This window comes from Arvicola amphibius, chromosome X (genome assembly GCF_903992535.2).
Source record: "Arvicola amphibius chromosome X, mArvAmp1.2, whole genome shotgun sequence".
Taxonomy (NCBI): domain Eukaryota; kingdom Metazoa; phylum Chordata; class Mammalia; order Rodentia; family Cricetidae; genus Arvicola; species Arvicola amphibius.
In genome coordinates, this window is record NC_052065.1 from 31,148,984 (window position 1) to 31,155,508 (window position 6,525).

At 42.1% G+C, this 6,525-nt stretch overlaps 1 pseudogene; it reads left to right on the forward strand.

Annotated features, from left to right (window-relative positions):
- The first annotated feature begins 3,382 nt into the window (after window positions 1-3,382).
- LOC119805178 lies at window positions 3,383-5,769 on the forward strand (annotated as a pseudogene).
- Window positions 5,770-6,525: the final 756 nt, after the last annotated feature.

Genomic DNA, 6,525 nt, shown 5'->3' on the forward strand with positions numbered 1-6,525 from the left:
TGATCTTTTTGTAGTAAAAGGAGTGGCAGGCTGCGTCCCGCTGCCTGGTTAGCTTAACCCCCGAAATAACTACATGGAAATTGTATTAATTAAACACTGCCTGGTCCATTAGCTCTAGCCTCTTATTGGCTAACTCTCACATCTTGATTCAACCCATTTCTAATAATCTGTATGTCACCATGAGGTCGTGGCTTACTGGGAAAGATTCAGCATGTCTGACTCTGGCGATTCCATGGCAGCTCTCTCTCTCTCTACCTTCTTCCTCTCAGCATTCTGTTCTGTCTACTCCATCCACTTAAGGGCTGCCTTATCAAAAGACCAAGTCAGTCTCTTTATTCAACCAATGAAAGCAACACACAAACAGAAGAACCTCCTACACCACTTTTAAGAAGCCATAAGTTACCAAATAACAACCCCAGGTATGGGATACCATCTTTCAAGTTGTTGTACAGAGTTGTCCTGGAGATTTCCCCAAGGAAACAAAAAACAATACAGGCTATTTCCAGTGCTCTTGGTTGCCTACCAAACTTTAGGGTAAGACCCTATTATTGAAAAGAATGTTTTAAGGAATTAAGACTAACAAATTTATAGAAAAAGATACTCCACATGGCTTGTCATCAGGCAATTGAAAATGAAAACAACAAGATACTAGTACATCTTTATCACATTCTCTAGATCCAGAATACTGATAATGCCTAGTGCTGGCAGGAAAACAAAACAAGGGGAACTTGCACTCATTGCTGTTTGTAATGTAAAAAGGTATGGCCACTTTCAAAGATAGTTTAGAAATTTCTAACAGAATGAATCTATTTTTTAGCATATGATTTAGCAATTTAATTCCATGGTTTTTAACAAAGGAGTTGAGAAACTTATATGAAAGCCTGCCTAGGTAAATTCCTAGTTTAGCAGGTTTATTAATAACTTCTAAAACTTCAAAGCAACCAAGATGTCCTTCAGTAGGTGAATGGATAAATAAAGGACTCTGCAGTCATATAATAGAATATGATTTAGCACCAAAAGGAAATGAGCTATCAAGACAAAAAGATACACTGTAAACTCCTACTACATGTTGCTATGTAAAAACTGACAGTGTAACGAAAGTACATAATGATATCAGACATGGTGTTGCACACTTGCAATCCCAGCTCTTGGGAGACTGAAGCAGGAGGATCATGAGTTTGGGGTCAGAGTGGGCTATAAACAGTAAATTCCAGGCCAGCCTAGGTTTATGTTTGCTAAATGAAGTAGTATTAAACTACCCTAAAACATTATGGCGGTAACCAACCACTTTCTGATTGGATTTAAGGTCCACTTCATGGGAGGAAACACATGCTTGATTCTGTTAATCTGGCCAAGAACCCATGTTTGGGGGCTTCATAAGACCTGGGAGTGAGTCTGCTACTACTATTGCACTAAAAGGACATACAATCAAACTTCTCTCTAAATTTGTATCTCTGATTCTGCAGATTAGTACAGGTCTCTGTTGAAACTCCTCTCTCAAAAAATAAAAACAAAAATAAACAACTCAAATTAAATGAAGGGATTTTACTTTATGAAATTCCAGGAAAGGTGAGACTATGAGGACATATGCAAATGGAGACAGTGAAATGATGAGTGGTTGTTAGGGGTTCCAGTGGGGGAATGATGAAAAAGCAGCACACAGAGGATGTTAAAAATACTTGGACTATGATGTACACGACTCTAATGAGTAATTCATGTCATTATAAACTTGCACAATAACACAGAATGTACCAAGACTGAACTCTAATATAAACCATGAACTCAGGTTAATACTGATGTGTTTAGTAGGTTTACTAGTTTTAACAGATGTTCCACTCCGGTGGGAGATAGTGATGACTGGGTGGAGGAAAAGGAAACTGTGGGAACTCTGCCTTCCTTGTATTTTTGATGTGAACCTAAAATGAACTAAAATAAGTCATTTTCAAAAGATAATTAACACCTTAGTTAAATGTCTGTGATATAAAGCTAATTTTAAAGCTGTAGGTGTGCAGTTAAGAAGAGATATCTTAATGTTTTTTAATTATTGCAAATCTGCTTTGGTTATTCCATTAATTCCATCCTACTCTTTCTGCCTCTTTTTGGATTGTGATCTCACATAGAACTGCTGTCATAGTTGGGATCTAAGTAACTTTGAATCTTTCGTCAATCTAAATCTTGTACATCTACCAGGGAAGAAGGTGTTGGGAGACGAGAAAGAAGAGAGGAGAAGAAAATGAAAGAAAGAGGTGGAGGAGAGAGAGGAGGAGGAACAGCAGCCAGAGCATGAGCTTTGTGAAAAGTGGAAGCAGCCAGGATGTCTAATAGAAGTAATGTAGGAGCACATTCATTCTTCCAACCAGGATGTCTAATGTAAGAAGCAATGTAAGAGCACTTTTGTTCCTCCACGTAGACGGAATATTTGTGGTCATGGAGACCAGGTAGTTATCGAAGGTTGCAGTTTAGAAGAATTCTTCATGTTCTGGGTAACAGTTATGATTTGCACTTGGTTCACAACAGTTATGAGGACTTGAGATCTCAAAATGGTCATCCAGATTTGTATATAAATGTAGTTGTGCCTGTTACATTTGGAAAGATGAGAAGGTATTACCTATTATCAAAGAGGAAAATCTTTATGTATGTCAGACTTTCTGGTCAGGAGTTTTACAAGGAAATTAAGCTGCAAGGCATTTGTGAGGGCCGATTTCATACATCAACTTGTGAGTTCACGTATACAAGTCCCTGTTGTATCCTGTTAAGACTGCTTCCTTATAGTTCTTCACTGTCTCTGGCACTTACAATCTTTCTGTTCCTCTCTTCTACTACGCTCTCTGTGATCGCTGCCCTTTGGGAGGAGGGAATATGATAGAGATGTTTCATTTAGAACTGGACATTCCTCAGTTTCATGTTTGCTACACCTTGACCAATTGTGGGTTCTGTGTTAATCATCATTTACTTCAAAAAGAAGCTTCTCTGATGAGGTTTGAGGTATACACTAATCTACAGGTATTGAGTTATTACGAGTCAGTTTAAAGCCAGGCTGTGGTGGTGAACATCTTTAATACCAGCACTTGGGAGGCAGAGGCAGGCGGATCTCTGTGAGTTTGAGGTCAGCCTGGCCTACAAGAGTTAGCTTCAGGACAGCTAGGGCTGTTACATATAGAAACTCTGTCTCAAAACAACAACAACAACAAAGTGTCAATTTAGAGCTGCAGAGATGCTTTGGATGTCATGAGAGTGACTTTCAGCTGGTTAACCGGCTTCCACAGGAACATTCTACTTTCACTTAATTTTGTAACCTTTTTTCTTTGTATAGCTGACGTCTGGACTACCTCCCCATAATCGAGAAAGCAGGAGAAGTTTTAATAGTTCACATCCTGTGTCTTCCCTCAGCAGCCAGTAGAGCAGCCAGCACAGCAGGCAGCAGAGCAGCCACGATGATGATTCTAGCAGGTTCCCGAGTCCTTGAGTGTGCATGACCAGTCTTCAGTGCGGAGCTTCACATCTATCTGCAATCGCAATGTTAGCTTTGACTCCTGATGATTTTTGTGTGTTGCTCCATGGGTTTCTGTGTCTCCTTGAACTCCTGGCTGTGAAGTTGTACTTAACTTACGAAGCACTGGCAGTAACTCTAACCGCAGCACGCTGGCCTGTTTCCCCATCTTCCAGAAGTGGTTCGCTTGCCAACACCACAGAACCAAGACGGAGCACCATGACAGAGAATGGTTCAGACCACTCCTCAGACAAGTCTCCATCCACCCCAGAGCAGGGTGTGCAATGCAGTTGCTCTTCACAATCTGGTCGAAGTGGTGGTAAAAGTTCCAAGAAAAGTCAGAGTTGGTACAGTGTGTTAAGCCCCACTTACAAGCAGAGAAATGAAGACTTCGGGAAGCTCTTTAATCAACTTCCTGACACAGAGCGCCTCACTGTTGATTACTCATGTGCACTCCAAAGAGACATTCTTCTTCAGGGCTGACAACTCTACCTCTCAGAAAAGTGGATCTGCTTCCACAGCAACATCTTCCGATGGGAAACTTTGCTGACAGTCTGTTTGAAAGGTATCTGCACCATGACTAAAGAGAAAACAGCTTACCTCATTCTCAATGCCATCCAAGTCTGTACTGATTCAGAAAAGCACTGTCTTACTTCATCTGGGGCTTGGGAAAGGACATACATGGTGATGTTGCAGCTCTGGCAGAATGCTCTCCTTGAAAAGAGAGCATCTTCCTATGCCCCATGGAGCTCTGGCACTTTGTCCACCAGTGATACAAAATGAGCTGGGTCTCAGCAGTGACGGTGAGGACAATGTGCCCCCAGAAGATTTCAACATGGTGGGCTACTGTGAAGAGATTCTGTAGAAGAGAATGAAGTGAATGACAGCTCCTCCAAAAGCAGTATAGAGACCAAGCCTGACGCCAGCCCACAGCTGCCCAAGAAGTCCATCACCAACAGCACATTGACCTTTATGTGAAGCAATGAAACCCCTGTCTCGTTTGATGGTTTGCTGCTGGAGGAAAAGGTGATGGAGGGTGATTGGTCCCTGAAGAGAAAGCTTGCCATCAACAACATCATAGGAGAGAAGATTGAGATCATTGCGCCTGTGACCTCCCCTTCCCTGGACTTCAATGACAATGAGGATATCCCGACCGAGCTCAGTGATTCTTCAGATACTCATGATAAAGGAGAGGTCCAGGCCTTCTATGAGGACCTGAGTGGAAGACAGTATGTGAATGAGGTCTTCAACTTCATCGTGGACAAACTCTATGACCTGCTGTTCACCAACTCACCCTTCCTGTGGGACTTCATGGAGCAGTGGCACTTCTCTGATATCATCTTGCATCTATGGAAAAAGGAGGAGAATGGAAGCCAGAGCCAGATGATCACTCTTACTAAACCCCTGGCTCCGAAAACCGCTACTGTCAGGCAGACACAGACCATGTACAAAGCAAGTCAGAAGAGTGAATGCTACATGATAGACGCTGAAGTCCTTACCTATGACATGTCATACCATGATTACTTCTACACCCTCACCCACGTGGCTCAGAATAAGAGTCGACTCAGGGTTTCCACAGAGCTCCGCTATCAAAAACAGCCCTTGGGCTTTGTAAAAACTTTCAATGAGAAGAACTTCTGGAACAGATTGGAGGACTACTTCTGCCGTTTGGAGTCTGAGATAACCAAAACAGAGAGTACCCACCTGGCTGAGATGTACAGTCACCCAAGGAGAAGGCCACTAAGTCTTCAGCAGTATGGAGGAGGAAGCACCTGCATGCCCACCTGTGGATACCTCACCTGGAAGAGGTGATGAGCCCTGTCACCGCACCCACTGAAGAAGATGTGGGCCACAGGATTAAGCACATGGCAGGTTCCATGCAGACGTGGCATATCCCCGAGGACACTCCCAATGGTTTTCACCTGCAAAGTGTGTCCAAACTGCTGGTGGTTATCAACTGTGTTCTGGTGCTGCTGGTCATCCTTAACATGATGGTCATTTACAAGCTGTGGATTCTGGAATAAACTTCACAGACCCTCACTGCCTGGAAGGGTCTCAGGCTCCAGGAAAAGTTACCCTGGTTGCAGACAGAATGGGCCCAGCTATTAGAATTCCAACAAAAATGTCATGATTCTGAGCTCCAGAAGTGGAGGGAGATCATCAAATCGTCAGTGATGGTCCTGGACCAGATGAAGGACTCACTCATCAACCTTCAGAATGGCATCAGGTTTCAAGACTTCACATCTGAAAGTAACGAGAAGAGGAACTGGTATCATTGACAAGACAGGAGGAGCAAGGGGTGGCTTGCTGGATTGCTGAATTTACCATTCCTTCCAACTTCATGTCTCTTTTTTTAATAATACCCTGCCAAGTCAAACTTTTGCTGCCTATATATACGTGGGTGTGGGGCCATCCACTGGAACATGATCAACCTATCAAAGGCCATACCCCTAAAGAAAACTGGTTTTCCCCTTTTCTAGCAGTCATCATCTATCAATAGCTCATTAGCTCCTCCCATCTTCATGCTGGAATGCTGGTGCTATCCTTTTCATGGAGCCCTTGGTCTGTTTTTCTACATAGACAATCAGGGATTGTCATGTCTGCTCATGAGACAAAATTAGTTTTACTTCATTGTATTTTGAATGCACTTCCTCCCACCCCCAAAGAGTTTGTATTTCTTTGATGTTGACAATAGTTCGTTCATTCATTTCACATTTTACGTAAGAAGTATTCCTGGCTCTGAAATGATTTCTTGGGTTCAGTGGCTCAGAACTAGAATAATTGACTTGGAAGCATGAAAAGTCATTTACAAGTGAAGCATGATGAGGCACCTCTTCATCTGATGCTAGAAATGTCTTCCATAAATCTAGCTTATTACAACAGTGAGTCTCATAACTATTTAGGCAATAGTATTTCCAATTGAGATGGTCATAAAATTGTTATGAAATATTAAAGTCTATTCTCTGTTTATAATAATGATGCAAATATGTGAGTCATATGCTCATCAAAATGGATAAATGTTGAATATGAAAATA